We start from the raw sequence: 16,791 nt of genomic DNA, 5'->3' as shown, positions 1-16,791 counted from the left end.
CCTAAACTGTTGGCTAACTGCCTCAGCCTTCTGATGGAAGCTTTGATGCAGCTGGATCAGGCTAGCTTCATATAAGGGAGAGCAAACTCACACAATCTACGTACCCTTTTTTTGGTACTTTAAGACATCAAGCCGGAGTTGACTGCGGTGACTGTCTTTTTGGATGCCACTAAAGCGTTTGATTACCTGGAGTGGGATTTCCTCCTAGTGGTGTTGCGGCGCATGGGTTTTCCTCCTCTTTTCCTATCTTGGATACAACTCCTATATCATCAGCTACAGGCAAGAATCTCAATAACCGGTGTGTACTCTCCCCCTTTCACCATATCCCGAGGCACTAGGCAGGGGTGCCCGCGGTCGCCCCTCCTGTTCGCCTTGGCGGTAGAGCCATTGGCGACTAAGCTCAGGCAGCATCATTGGAAATATGCACCTAGATACCCGACCAGACATCTTTTGGTGTCTCTCTATGCTGATGACAACACTTTGTATGTAAAGGACCCCCAGAACAGTCTCAATGTCATACTCCGGGAACTCATAAGCTATGGAGTGCTATCTGGGATAACGATTAATTGAGAGAAATCTCAGATCTTCCCTCTCACTTCTAACACTCCCCAATACGTCCCAGACTACCTGCAAAAATGGAGTGATTCTGAACTTAAATATCTGGGAATAGTCATTTCTAGGAATAGTGAGGACATCATGCAGGCGAATTACGGTAGAACGCTGGACACAATGACTGATTCCATTACCCGTTGGATTTCTATGCCCCTGTCCATGGTGGGTCGCATATCATTGACGAAGATGATAATAGTTCCCAAGCTGTTATATCCCTTTATTAATATTCCCAATCCCCCTGGCTGCCAGTTTTTGAAAACTATGAAAACGCAGTTAATCCGATTTGCTCGGGGCAAAGCAACCAAGGCTTCGTTGGGACATACTAGTATAGCCCTTCTCAAAGGGAGGGTTTGAATCTCTGGATTTGGAATTATATTATTTATGTGCTCAAGCGCACTTTCCGGCATATTGGTTTCACCCCTCCCTACATGCCCCATTTGGCGGTAGAACAGGGATATATGGCACCAATCCCAACAACCACTTTCCTAGGAACATGATCGCAGGAGACGAAATCAGATGCTTCTGTGGTTGCCTGCAGCAATGCGACCTGGCAAGGCCTAGTGAAACGGCTGCATGCACCCGTGATTTACTTCTCTCTACTGCCAATTGCCTATCATCCTCTACTCCCTGTAACACAAGAGGTGGTATGCCGATGGATGCTTCACAGCTTCAACATGCATACCTCAGGAGACCTATATACGGACTGTAGTTTTCGGTGCAAATACTTTTTTGGGGAAAACACACCCATCCCCATCCCCATGGAGACATTCTTGTACATTAAGTTGAGACACAACGTCAAGGCCGCCACTCCAGATTTCCTGAAAGAACCTCCCGCCCTAGCCCACTTGCACATGCTGCTACAGGCTACTACCCGTTCGCACACTGTCTCGCAACTATACTGCAGTACCCAAGCAGACCGAACTGAGGCGGCCGTGAATCACGGTCAGGATGGGAGGCTGAGCTGGGAGCACCCCTCGACGACAAGCAATGGTACTATTGCTAACATTGGACAGGGATGATAACTGCCAGTAGTCGGTTACATATTATCCACTATAAGTTCTTACACCGTATGTACTACACCCCAGTGAGGCTACACCGGTTTCGCCTGCGGATATCAGACAATTGTGACAGGTGCGGGGAGGATGGGCGAACTTCCTCCACCTAGCGTGGTTGTGTGGCTCGGGATTTCAATTCTGGAACAAGGTAGCAGAGGCTCTGTCCCAAATGATGGATACACAGATGCAACTTACCTCCCTTACAGTGCTACTAGGATACACGGACACTGTAGAGGTATCCGTTAGATGATTTGTCTTGCTGGGGTTATTACTAGCAAAACAAAGGGTGGCATGCAGATGGGGACGTGAGAGAGCTCCCAAATTTAAAGACTGTCTGAGTTATTTATTATACAGTCAGAATCAAATGTCCACATACTCAGAGCTCTTATCAATGTCCTTCAGACCAAAAGACATATGGGAGCCCTTAAAGTCCTACATGCTGCTACATTCCCCGGGCAATGACGAGTCCAATGTACCTAGTCTTCCCTGAAAAACTGACACCCGACCTTCGCACCACGCACAATAATCTGACATGGGGAAGGGAACTCTTGGTATTCATTGATTGTCTTCATACAGTGGGTGTAAATTGCATATACTGAGAATGTGGGAAAGGTGGGTGGAAACGGATACGATATGTGTAGGATATGTGAAAATGTCTTGATCGGTTACAAAGATACTCACTTTCAATATATGTAACTGTGTTGATTGAACTGTAAATGTCAATAAACAAAAAACAAAACAAAACAAAAAAAGATTATTCAAAATTAGACCCGTCATTGAACATTTGTCTGCCAAGTTTCCAGAGATTTATATTACTGGAAAGAATATACCAGTTGATGAGTCCTTGATATTTTAGAAAGGGCGACAGCTGTTTCAGCAGTACATACCTATTAAAAGAGCTCATTATGGCATCAAGATGTACATACTGTGCGAGAACTCTACTGGTTATGTGTACAGCCTGAGAGTATACACAGGGAAGGACTCCAAAATAAATCCTGTAGGTTGTCCTTCCCCGTTAGGAGTTAGTGAGAAGTTCATATGGGAGCTTGCCCAATCTCTCCTTCATAAAGGTCATAATTTTATGTAGATAACTTCCATACAGGAGTCCAACTGTTTAGTGAGCTGTACAAAGCTGGCACTGTGGTTTGTGGCACCATTAGAAAGCACCGCAAAGGATTCCCTCAGGAGCTTGTTTGCCACAAGCTCCAAACAGGACAGAGTAGTGTGTTGCGTTGCAACGCACTCCTCGCTGTCAAGTTCTCAGACAGGCAATTGTGAGTATTTCTCTTGTCATGGTTTGGGGACAGATGGCAGATGTCCACAAGCCCACCTGCATACCTGATTACAACAAGTTCATGGGTGGGGTAGATAAAAAGGAACAAGTTCTTCAACCATATAATGAGAGTCGGAAAACTCGCACATGCTATAAAACGCTGGCTACTCACCTGAAACAGTTGGCTACATACGTTGCGTATGTTGGCTATCGACAGACTAACACAGGAAGACTGATGTCCTTCCAGGACTTTAGTTGTCTCTTACTGAAAGCCTTACTGCAGTATAAGTCGTAGCCTTTACTTTGTCCACTGTGGATGCCACTGTAAGACTACAGGATCAGCACTTTGCATTCCTGCAACAGAGCAAAAGATTTGCCGATATCGCGGATGCAGAGTTTGTACTTGGCAAAATGGTACAAAATGAGTAGCTGTTTAGCCTTGGAAATTAGTGCATCAAGTTTGAAAGAAGAACAATAATCTAAGACTTTTTATTTCTAAATTAGATTTGAGCCACCATGTATCTACTGACTGCAGCAAAGTAGCACACATTGGTCTTACTTTTCTCTGCTTTCCACCTTCATCTCGCATAAAAAATGTGGTAGAAGTTCTGCCCAGCACATTACAAGTGCATTTCGGTGAGTGCACTGCCCATAATGGTCAACAGGACATGCGTCATGTTTTGACCGAGTACCCTGTCCACCAAACCCTAATGTCCTTATTCTTTCCAGAAGTGCTCTTTGGGTAAAAGGCGGATAGGTGGATCGCGGAACTTGAGCTCTCCAGGGTGTAGTTACACAGAATCCCCAAGCCATAGTAGACCTCTTAGCACATCACTGCGAACAAGTGTACACTTCAGCGCTTAAAATAACGCAAGAGGATGCGGAGGAGTTCCTCCGTGATATCAGACTTCCCAAGCTCACAGAAAAGGAGTCTCAACTATTGGAGGCAGAGTTCTCACCGGAAGAAATAGCGATAGCATATTAGACATATGTGGCTCATATGGACGACACTCGGGATACACAATAAATTGGACTAAATCAGTGTTGTATGTTGTCTTGAAAGGGCCTCCACCAGCATTGCCGGCTGGTTGTGACATGACGATCACTGAAGATCGCTTCAAGTACTTGGGAATCCATGCCACCCACAACCCCGAGGTCTTCATGACTATGAATCTCCAAGCCCCCCTGAAACGGCTACAAAGAGATACTAAACTATGGCAATCACTGCCACTAACGCTCCTGGGGAAAGCACCACTCTTTAAAAGGATGGTGCTCCCGAGGTTCCTCTACGCCCTTCAAAATACGCTGTTCTTAGCCCCCCAGTCTTATTTCGGAACCATAGAGGCGGAAGTCACCAAATTTCTCTGGAATAATAAACCAGCTCGCATAGCTATGACGAAACTGTTCCAAACCATGTACGACGGCGGCATCGCACTCCCAAGTATACAAACGTATTATTGGGCGTCCCAATGGACATTGATAAATCACAGGCTACTCGCCCCCCACACGGACCCGGCCTACAGCCTTGATAGACTAGAGTTGGGAGAGGAAGGACTATATTGAGCGCTCTATAATAAAACCAGGGCCCTACTAGGCCCAACGAACCACACACTCCAGGTATGGAACATAGTGTGCAGAAAGTTAAGATGGCACAATAAGATCTCACACGCCCCTCTGGGTCACGGATAAGCTAGGCAGACTGGGTAAGAGTAAAGGCTTCAAGCACAGGGACAATATAGGGATATCCAAGGTGGGAGATCTCTGGGTATAGGGAAAGATGATCCCCCTTTACCCAACTCCAGGATCAATACGAGATGGCACCGACGGAACAATTCCACTACCACCAGATCAAGTACGCCCTGGAGGAGGCAATTCCCTCTGACACCAATCCACCCGAGGCCTCGCCGTTAGAAGATAGACTACTAACGGATCTCATGTATACGAAAGAAATCACCATGACATATCGAAAGATTATCAATAACATGCCAGACCCTATGCAAAAGCTCCGAGACAAATGGCGAATGGAGGTAGGAGACCTAGATGACATTGATTGGCAAGAGGCACTAGCATCTCCCAGGAAAGTAGCGATTACATCCAAACTACGCCTCGTACAGCTGAAGATCCTCCATAGGATCTACTACACCAGAAACACTCTTTATAAGATGGGGAAAGCTGACACCCAACTCTGTCTGCAGCAATGTAGGGCGCCCGGCACCTTCTTCCACACACTCTGGGACTGTCCCGCAATAATGCTATACTGGAAAGCAGTCATGACCATCATCACAAGAGTAAGCGGGAACCCAGTTCCCCCAGAGCCCAGAAGTTGCCTTTTAAATATTTGGGAGGCGACGGACCTTAATTCCACAACACAGACCTGGGTGACACTGGAAATGATGCTGGCCAAAAGGAACATCGTTAAACATTGGGGTGTGGCCACCACCCCCACGCTTACGGAATGGTGTAAGGATATGGACATAGCCATGGTGGCGGAAAAGACCGTATATGTACGTAGAGGTTGTCCTAAAAAGTGGATAAGACTATGGGAGGCTGGAACACTTACAGTGGGGGAAATATGTGCATAGCCAATGGTGAACCGCGAAACGGAACCAGATTAATGTAATTTGGATACTAATGTATGTAGCGAGATGAACATACGAAGCAACGTATGAGCAATACTATAATAGTAAAGATAAACGATGTGTAATGTATGGAATGCATATATAATGTTTGATATGTAAACGGACGATATAAATGTGCCACTTATGGTTAATAAAAAGAATTAAAAAAAGAAGTGCTCTTTGGGGAATTTAGGGCCTGATTTAGATTTTGGCGGATGGGATAGTCCATCACAAACATGGCGGATAAAAAGTGCAATAGGATTTAATGCACTGCAATTCAGCAGAAGGATATTGGTCTCATTTATGAGTAACCCTGTTCGACGAATTCTAAATCAGGCCCTTAGTATAGTCTGCCCCAGAATGCTTAGCTCCAATTTCAAAGGCAGATTTGCTGACACTGTCTGAGCAGTGGGCCAAAAATGCATCCTCAGTCACCCCCCAACTTACTTCCACACACTGGAAGGAGTTGGATTTAGTACGCTGATGGTGCATGAAAAAAAAATCTCTCAGAACCCAATCAAGCTTCCAGGGTGAGGCTTTAATAAAGGTGCACCTGGCATCCTCACAGTATTAGACAGCGGGATAGATGGACAAGAACAGAAAGTCAAACCATAACCTTGATTTGTTTTCATAGTGATCTTGTGAAGGAAAAAGCAGATTTTCAAGGTCGAAGTGAAACTGTTCAAGGCACTAACCCAACCACAGCTGGCAGTATGTGTGTAGTAGTGAGTGTGCAGCTGTTGGCTTGCCGGAAGCGTGGCTTTTGGCTGGTGGGAAGCGTGGCTGTCGACTAGATGAACGCATGGCTGTCGACTGCCACGAAGCGCGGCAGTCGACTGGCGGGAAGCGCGGCTGTCGACTGGCGGGAAGCGCGGCTGTCGACTGGCGGGAAGCGCGGCTGTCGACTGGCGGGAAGCGCGGCTGTCGACTGGCGGGAAACGTGGCTGTCGACTGGTGGGAAACGTGGCTGTCGACTGGCGGGAAACGTGGCTGTCGACTGGCGGGAAGCATGGCTGTCGACTGGTGGGAAGCATGGCAGTCGACTGGCGGGAAGTATGGCTGGCTGCTAGTAGAATGTGTGGATGTTGTCTGGCAGAATGTGTGGCTATTGGCTGGAGGAAGGTATGTATTGGTTTGCAAAAGGTGTGTTTGTATAATAACCCGATGAGTGGTTGACTGGCAGTGTGACTGGTGTTTTAGTCCATTTAGCGTATGAATGTGATGGACCCTTGAATGGTGGTGGTTTGTTGATGTGAATGTTGTGCGTGTTGGGTCCATGGCAGGCGGGATGAATGGCATTATGGCGTGCGCATGAAAGGTGTGTGAATGTACCGTAAAGTGGTTGGTGCTTTGACGCTGCTTTACGGTTCACTAACGTTCAATGATGGGTTCAATAGTCAGATATTGTTAACAGTGTTGACGTTTTGACCCTATTACTACAGGTATTGCCAAATCCCATCAGTATGAATGTGTGCTTCAGTTGTGCATAGACTCAAAAGGAACATTTACAGCCCTGCACATTTCTGAGAACTGGACAACTGGGGGAGTCCAGGAAGGCATGCCTTGTGTGGATCCTATGAAGTCTTCTTACCCTCCCATCCCCCATCCACCCAATGGCCTGCAAACCTCAAACCTTGCATAAAAACGCATCTTTTCCTTACATTTCTGTGAGGAAAAGATATGGAATCTTTTATTTTTCCAAACCAGTCTATGGCCATTACTTTTTGTGGTAAGCCTAATACAGCCCCTTAACTTAGGAACTACACAACCCCCAGGGTTAGCTAAAGTGATCACCAGAGGGTCAGGGTCACTAAACATTGGTGGACTAATGGCTGCCTCCCATACGTTATTAGCCAAATCACTGGTGGCAAAGATGTAATCGATTGTGGTACAATTACCTCTCCCCATAAAAGTAGGGGCACCGGAGATCCCCGACCTAAGCAGTTCCAAGACATTATCAACAGCAAAGCGGAGCAAAAAACTTATACAACTGTTCCCGCCCTGAATCTCTACATGCAAACTCAACCCTGGAGTCCCTAATATACTGAAGACTGAAACCATATGTCAAATTCGAAGTAACAATTTGGTGTTAAAATCTCCGAGTTCCCCCAATAAAATGCTTAGTGCTGATTCCCATAATAAAATCAAACAATAAACTAAAGTTCTTGTTAGCCCTGTTGGAGAAATTGTCATTATGAAAATTAAACAGGATCAAACAGAAAGTTTTGGCCCAACAAAGGTAAAAAGCCTGCATCAAATTACTAGGCACATGACATGGAGTAATAAAGCAATTTAAAGAGACCCTAATCCAAGTGGTAAGACCAGCACGCGCCCTTCCAGCTGTTGAGGGGGCTGTCGGTTTACAAAAACATACTCTTTAAAGAAAAATTCAGAGGTCAATCAGATATCTTGCAAAAGAACAACATCGTAATTCTTTTATCAGGCTGATCCAGGGTTCAACGTGTAATTTAGGCCTCAGTCCAGCTATCTTTCAGCTGATGAATTTGATAGCGGGGTGGGTGAAACAGACGCGCTAAGCATCAGCAAGGACAGCAAAGCGGTCGGAAGAGAGAATCTGGGGCACAGACATCTCTGGGACTGGAGACCTCCTGACAGCATGGTTACATGGAAGGATACAGGATACAGAGGGTGAAGGGGACAAGAGCCAGTAAAAGAAACCCAGAGGTAAACGCTTTACAACAGAAAAAGACAGGAGACCCGTGTCAATTGAATCCAAAATCTGAGCCTAAAGAAAAGGGTTTCTAAAATTAATTATAACACAGTCACTTTTGTAGTCCTTAATTAACGGCCCAACCCAAGCTACCCTGTGCACCATCAATATATCACTGTAACAATACCTGTTAAACTAGACATAGCGTTTCAACCAAGACACACTTTGTTTTTTTAACTGTTCTGTTGTTTCAGAGGCTCCTGAAGCTAAAAGGGGAACGTTAGTTAAAACTATAATATAATGGCACGCACATGGGGGGAGATGGACCACTGCTTCTTCTCTACGCGAGTCCACAGTCGTAGGAGGCGAATCCACCCTTACATTAGGTGTGCTTGCTACGTGTTGTTCGCTGGGTCTCAGTGAGTAAACGCAATGCCGCCTTGTAGGCTCCTTGCCATATCGCTAATAAATGAAGGAGACTTCCACAAATGGTGAGCAACAGATGTGGAAGGTGAAATAAGTCCTGGGGCTCCTTTTGGTGGTATAATTTGGTGTAAAATCCACTGGCTTAGTAGCTAATTTCACCAGGGCGGTGTCAATGGCACCTGTATGGGAAGAACACTTTCTGACAGAAGAGACTTACATTTTTTGTAAAACAAGTCAGTTATTCCAATAAAATCAAAAGGGGTCGCAACGGCTCAACTGTATTCGATACAGGACCAGGTACTCAAACCTGCCTACTCTGTGTTTTAGGTGGTTTCTTTAATCGTTTCAGGGCAGGCCCAGAGTTGGAGGCATGTGAGCATGGAAATGATTGAAGGCTTGCCTTCGGCGGAGTAGGAGGAAGCTCCTCTACTGAGCTTTGAAGCAAAGGATTGTGAATTTGAGCTTCCACAACTAGCAAATTAGACAGAGTATGGCCGGAGGAAGGGGTCTGAATGAAAACAGATGATTCTGGAAATAGAGATAAACGTTTTTCTGCTATTTTAATTTCCGTGGAAATTACTCCCATAGCACAAGTTAAGAAAACCTTCAATGGTGGTTGTATGATTTACCTCCTTACAGCAGTCCCCAGGCAGCTTTGGGTTTACCATGGTTAAGGGGAGGAAAAGTCAAAACAAGGCGAGGTGGCGCTGCCCAGACTCGGCCAGCTGCGGATGGGGGCACACAGGCTGGCTCTTGGCCCGGGCGCGTCCTATGCAGAGTACTTCAAGTACCCTTAAGTATTGTCTAGACCCTCCTACACTTCATGAAGAATTACGGGCCTTGTGGTTCAGGAGCCTGGCAGATAGACAGAAGGCAGCAAACAGTTTATCTGGAATCTGCAGGGAGCTACAAATTGCCTACCACCCAGCATTCCCTCAAGTCTCTCAATACAAATGGTGCCATACTGGGGTTGGTAGGCCTAGTACCTGCAAAAGGAAAGGGCCCAAAACACAAAAATGGGGATAGCTGTAGATTTTAGGTCCTAGTTCAGCCGTCACCTAAGAAACCAAGCAAACCTGCACATTTTTGAACACTAGATACCTAGGGGAATCCAGGGTTGGGTAAAGGGTGGCTCTCATCAAATTATTATTTTATTTTTTTTAAACAGAATTCCTTGCACACCTCAAACTTTGAGTAAAAAAAGAACACGTCTCTCATGTTTCTGCAATGGAAAGTTCAGGAATCTGTTGGGAGTCACAACTTTCCTACCACCCTGAGTTCCTACATGTCTCCTGATACGAATGGTACCACATTTGTGTGGGTGGTTCCAGAGACAAAAAAACACAAAAGGCCCTAAAATGCTCTGTTGAAAGATAAGCAATCGGGACAGCTGCAGTATTTTGGGCAGTGCTGTGGCGCCGCCCATGCAAACCTACAAACCACAGGAATTTTTGAAAACTAGACAACAAGGAGATTCCAGGGTGGTGTGTCTTGCATGAATCCTGCAAGGTTGTCTTACCCACCATAACCTGCAAACATTAAACTGTGCCTGAAATCACACATGTTCCTTACATTTCCGTGCTGGACCTATGTAAGCCTCCCCATCCTGGATGGTATACCCCAGGTGTCTAGGTTGCAAAAATGTGCAGGTTTGATAGGTTTCCCTAAGTGCCGGCTGACCCAGGGCCTAAAATCTACAGCTACCCACTTTGTAAAAGAAGGGTCAGTTTGTCTGTTGAAAAATGTAATGTGTCCCTGTTGCATTTTGGGCCGTTTCCTGTCGCCGGCACCAGGCGTATCTGCACAAGTAAGGTATCCTTTTTTATCAGGAGACCTGGGGGAATGCTAGGTGGTAGAGAGTTTGTGGCTCCCTGCAGATTCCAGAACTTTCCCTCACAGAAATGTGAGGAAAATGTTTATTTTTAGTCAAAGTTTCAGGTTTGCAAGGGATTCTGGATTAGGAAACCTGGTGAGAGCCTCGCAAGCCACCCCACCCTGGATTCCCCCAGGTATCTAGTTTTCAAAAATGTACATGTTTGCTAGGTTTCCCAAGGTACCGGCTGACTTATGGCCCAAAACCTACAGCTATCCACTTTGCAAAAAAGTGCCAGTTTTCTGTGGGAAAATGTGATGTGTCCATGTTGTATTTTGGCTTGTTTCCTGTCACAGGCACCAGGCCTACCTACACAAGTGATGTACCATTTTTCTTGAGAGACATGGGGGACTGGTAGGTGGAAGGAATTTCATGGCTCCCTGTAGGTCCAAGAACTTTCCACCACGGAAACATAAGGAAAATGTGTGAGAGCTACACAAGTCCCCTTGTTGTCTAGTATTTAAAAAATTTGCAGCTTTTCTAGTTTTCCCTAGGTGGCACCGGAGCTCAGGCCCACAATCCACAGCTACCCACAATGGAACTAAGGGTCAGTTTGCAGTGGAAAAATGGGATGTGTCAATGTTGCGTTGTGAGCATTTTCCAGTCGCAGGCACTAGGCCTACCCACACAAGTGACGCACCATTTTTATCGGAAGACATGTGGGAACATAGAATAGCAGAAGTTTGTTATTACCTATTGGATGTCACTGAATTGGTGCCTTCCAAATGTTAGCCAGTGTGTAAGAAAGAAGACATTTTGTAAAATGCCCTCTGAATCACGCTAGTATGGGTACCCACAAATAGAGAGGTGTGCAAATAACCAGTGCTCCTAAATTCCATATCGTGTACCAATACATAGGTGTCTTTGATACCCTTTATCACTCTACATATTTCACCGTATGACTTGAAAAACATTCTAAAGTGCAGCTCTGCTGTCGGCTCTGGGTAACTCAGGTTTTTGGAGAACTTACAAACCCTTAATATATCCCAGCTACCAGAACGGTCCAATGCAGGTAATGTTATATTGCTTTTGTAAATTGGCCATTATGACAAAAAGTAACAGATGAGAAGGTAGTCACAATTTGTAGTTTTTCCCTACTCCTTTTAAATATTTCTTTATTTGAACAGTTATGTTTTTTTTGGGAAAAACATGCGGGATCTACACATATGACCCCTTGCTGAATCCAGAAGTTTGTCTACTTTTCAGAAATCTATAGCTTTCCTGATTCACCCATGTGTTTCACACTGGTTTTCACCACAAATTGGAAGTAGGTTGAAAGCACAAAAAAATAGGAAAAAATGGGCTATCTCTTTAAAAAATGCCTAAACTGCGGTAAAAAAAGAGATTTTCTAAAACAATTCAGCTCTGTATGTTCCTGAAAGCTGGAAAGAATGTGACTACAGAACAGCGAACAGTTCATTGAAGCCATTTTAGGAAAAAATAGACGCATACAGCACATTTTCCTTATTTTTCCCCCAAAAAAATGTAGCAATGTTTTGCCTATTTTCTCAATCCCCTCCAGGGGAATCAGCAATCACTGGGTACCTTTAGAATCCCCAGGATGTTGGAAAAACAGGAAGCAAATTTGACATGGAGGCATCTGTTTGGGTTCTAATCTCTGGAGCATCTTTATTATCTGCTGCCTACTGGTTTTATCCCATTTGCAGTAGCGTTCATTCCTTTTGTTTTCAGAACTTTTTCTTGCATTTGTACTCTTCCAAATGAGGCAAGGTATTGTCATTGATGCTAGTTCTAATGTTCTGTTAGTTCTGACACATTTTTCAGACTGAGGACTTATCTACATATAGTTATTTACTCACACTTACTCATGAGAATATTAACTATGTTGAAACTCATGTGTGAATCTCTGACATATGCAGCGTACGCATTTCTCAGCTGGAAGGCCATCAAATTTCACAAGCCTACTTTTTAAGTAGGTGCAACCAAATAGTCTTGTCGTTATTGACGGTTATTGACAGTTACTATGAGCGTATTGATTTCTGTTTCTTTCTATTATATAGATTTTGCAAAGCCTGTACGGTACCGCAACCAACCACTCTGGAGAAAGCTTAAGGAAAAATCACTGTTAACACTTTGACAGCAGAATTTTGTTCTCAAGCAACAATTATAGAGGAAGGCTTTGGAAAGGACCTCTTAGAGATGCAGTATCCCTGGTGGTTAGCAGAACTAAAATGCACTTAAACAAGATCTGCAACCCAGCAGTTTACCATGACAGCCGAGCTTCATGTAATTATTTACTACAAACCTCAATGACTCTGTTGTGAATCATTGACTGCAGATCACGTTTATAGCATTGTAAAGACTTTCCACTGAGCTAAGCAAAGTAGCAAAGCAACCAGTGTTCTGCTTTTTTTTGTACTAAGCAATGGTTCTCGGGACCCCAGTTGCATATAGAGCTTTGTACGTTTACATTTAGCAAATGTATATTAGATCATTGTAAATCCTGTACCTATAGACCACAAGCCCCAACAAACGACCATAAACTGTGAACCTCTTGAATTAGATGAGCTGGCTGGGAATAGGTATATGCAAATTTTAACAAGCACTGGCATAGACAATAGGTCTCACCGATGGGACCTTATAAGTGTTTAGTCAGGGGACCTTATAAGTGTTTAGCCATGCAGTACAATGGGCATTGGGAGGATGGGTGGGTGAATTACTGTGCACTTGATTATTAAGCACTTCCACGTGCAGCTTTCTATGCAACACTAAAACGTGCAGGGTAAGAGTGAGGAGAAAGGCCAGCGGGCCTGCATTATCATTTCACAGAAACGTAAATATGCAAATTCGTATGACCACTAAGAAGTATTGGAGATTCCCAGGTCGGAAGACGCCGAACCAAATAAGCCATTTAATGTTAAGCGAATGGAACTGGGAATAAGCAGGCGTGACTTTGAAAAATTTGACGATTTCTCTTGAGATTATAGTTTCTAAATGGCAATGAGTTTGTCAAGAAGTGTCGCTTATGTGACTAGGTATACGCATCCCCACATGGGCCTTTCACATGCACCAGCATACCAGAACATCACTCCAAAAACCAGCCCACTTCTTTCTGTTAACTTTCCTCCAAATTAGTCACATGACCTACAACTGCATTTCGCTTCATGTTCTAGTAGCCCAAACTTACGGCCTTTCTTATTTTGTTGAAAAAATGTTATATAAACATGTAGTTTAACTGACAGAATTATCTCAAATCCTGCAGACATATCTTGTTGGCTTCAGGGACTTTTAAAGAGCAAGCAAAGGCGAAGTTCACCCCTTTTTGAATGCATGCTCTCTTACTCCCATTCCATTTGGCCTTCCCACTGTTTGGCAGCGGAGACAATTTACTTTCCTACCCCTGATTTCATGACAGGGACTAAAGGGGGCAGGGAAGTTTTGCCACAAGGCTATACTGCAAGAGCCATTGCGTCTCTGGGTCGTAGAAGAACACAGTGCTGTACAATGACACGAAATAGCCCTGGGGTGTAGGAGTCATGCAGTGTCACAGTATGATTAGGAAGCACTTCTAAGTTGAGTTAAAACAAGGCTTAGAACCACAGTGGGCGCTAAGATTGGTCATATGTCCCAAGGAATGAGCAGCAAGTCTTGGTGGAATACACCAGTAGGGTAACGTGCCAACAAGGGATACGTGCAAAACAGCATGCATTGAAGGGAAAATTAAAATGCATGCAGAGGATTTGCACTGGAAGGATCACATACCCCCAAAATGGCATCATGTTGCCACCCTGGTGTGAGCCCGCACAGCAGGTGGGGGCAGCCTGTCAAGGAGAGGGTCTCCAGGAGGAGTTCAAGGGAAAATCAGCAAGAGTAAGAATTTTACACAGACTGCCAAGTGCGCAGCAGATGCAGGAGCCCAGAAACTGCACAGGGTATGGCTGAGTACGTAATGGGGCTCTGACCTCCATCATAATCAAGGAGTGGGAGGGAAGGGAGCTTCAGCAACTGCTTTGTTCACGGGGGTGAATCATATGATACGCCGCAACAGGAACTGCTGAGAACTCCTCAGAGACTGACTTACCTTAAACCAGGAGCTGCACCTCTAACTCACCTCACGTATAACTTGTGTTAAAGCCTCTCACCTGTAAGCCGAAGCTGTGCCCAACTGCCCCACGCCCAGTGGGCGATACAAAGATGCCCAGCGAGTGGCTTCCCCATACTCACCCGAAGATTTGGTTCACTTAACCCCTTGTGGGACATAGCTCGGATAGGGACAGCTGGTGATCTGCCCCAGCTGCAGTGTTCCCTCGGAGGAAGTGCTGAGGAACAGTTCCTCCACCAAAAGGCAGACAGTACCCTCATTCAGGACCATGGCAAACGTGAAGACTTAGCAGCACCCACAATGCTGCTACTACCGGCTAGACATATACAACTGTTTAAATGCAGCACTTTCAGACTGAGTTCCCAGGGCTTCTGCAGCTACTAATCCACTGCCTCTGGTGCAGCTCTCCAGTACTTTATTATGCACACCACAAGGCCTCAGCTGTGCACACTTCACAGAGTATTATTCACAGCCACCAAATCAAGGCCGAAAAGGACTGTAAAACAGGCCTGGTGGGGGCATGGCAAATAAAGCGGCTGTGCGCATTTCTTTTCTGAACATGGTGCCATAAATAACCAAAACAAACATGGCTCCCAAAGTAAATAAAAAACAAGAGAGTGCAGCGGCCGTGAAGAAAGATCAAGCACGGCAAATGAAGAGGCCGCAAACCTCTTATCAAGCCGGTGCACAAAGTAAACAAAACACTAACATTTAAACACGAGCAGAGGCAGGAAAACAATAAAAAGTGTGCTCTCAAAGTAACCAAAATAACCTGAAGAATAAGAGCACATGTAACAGGGGCAGTCCTCATGGAAGGATATAAAAGTCCAAAAGGAAGGACTGCTAAGCATATTCACCAAACAAAAGTCAGCATTTACAAAGGACAGTAAGAGGAACCAATGAAAAAGATGGGCGGTGCGTGAAGCCCATATTGTAGATACAGCATGTCACGGAGAGACCGCACATATGCCCTGCCTAAGGGAGACCTTAAAATACAATATAATGGGCAGCATTCAGGACTTCCTTCTATAAAAGCTCCTAACTGCTCCTAAACCCACCACCAAAACTGTAGGTTTTCTGTATGTGTTGATTTAATGATGATGGTGCTTGCAAAAAACAAAGGCCTAGTAATATGATTAGAACGTAAAGGCACCTTGTGTCTACTAGTCTTGTATTCTATAGCCTACGAAAACTCTGTAGAGGGTCATGACTGATGAACTCCAGTCCTACTTCAAAGTCAAAGTTATCAATATACTCCATCATTTTTAAATTGGTTCCCAACCTAACAACTTTGCAACTTAGATGAATTATGAATGTAATTTAATTTTAGCGGCCCTACGCTGTCATTTTTGTTAGAACTTTGAATGGCTTTCACTACTATTGATCATGCAGATGTGGGTACAAGAGGGACAGCTCTTGAATGGCTCACCTCCCTCCTGAACAGCCAGCTTCAGGAAGTGGCACTTTTACTCTTTCTCTCTGCTTCTCAAGCACTCCTGTGAGGGATCCCTGAAGATTCCACGTCACAGTTTCTTTGCTTATGTCTGGTTCTTAGACACTCTAGTCACCAACTTTGGTCTTTGCTTCTAAATACAAACTGACTGGACTTGGGTCTTTTTTTAACTGAGGGTGAGAGTCTCTCAAACTTCCATTGCATTCTGGTTCTGTCTGTTAGCGCCCCAGGTCAAGGTAGGCCGTTAATCTGGGAATTCAGATGGAAGATCCTTCATTGCAGGCACAGACTGGTGAGGTCTTTAAATCCAATATCCATCAATCGCAGATGCTTCTCTTACTCTCTGTGAGAAAATACCTTGATAACCACGTCTGTGATCTCTTCTTGTTTATATAATTGTTGCAGCCTATATCTCAGTTGCCAAAATACATGAGAACATTGCTGCAGAAATTACAGAATGCTGCAGCAGAGCTGGTGATATGGTGCTGTGTATCACCAGCATAGGCCTTCTATTCTAGCATAGCTACACTGCCGTCCAGTTAACCCCAGATTGTATTCAAGTCATCGCTGGCAAAAGGTCATTCATGAAGTTGGTCCTTCTTTTCCTTCTTCTTTACTCATCACTTCCAGTGTTGCCTTCCAAAAGGTGTGCTGTGTTCAGTGCATGTCAGTCCAGTCAACGAAGGTTCCTCGCTGGTTTATGAGGATTTGAGATGAACTTCTGAAAACAGTTAAAGATATAGCTTG

The 16,791-nt window shown here is 44.8% G+C and overlaps 1 protein-coding gene across 1 annotated transcript in view; it reads right to left on the bottom strand.

Annotated features, from left to right (window-relative positions):
* The window catches only part of INTS9 (integrator complex subunit 9), a 421,484-nt gene that overhangs the window by 159,349 nt on the left and 245,344 nt on the right, over positions 1–16,791 (bottom strand). The gene's annotated exons all lie outside the window — the stretch shown is intronic.

This window comes from Triturus cristatus, chromosome 6 (genome assembly GCF_964204655.1).
Source record: "Triturus cristatus chromosome 6, aTriCri1.1, whole genome shotgun sequence".
Taxonomy (NCBI): domain Eukaryota; kingdom Metazoa; phylum Chordata; class Amphibia; order Caudata; family Salamandridae; genus Triturus; species Triturus cristatus.
Note: the sequence above shows the minus strand (reverse complement) of the source record. Positions and strands in the feature narration are given on the sequence as shown.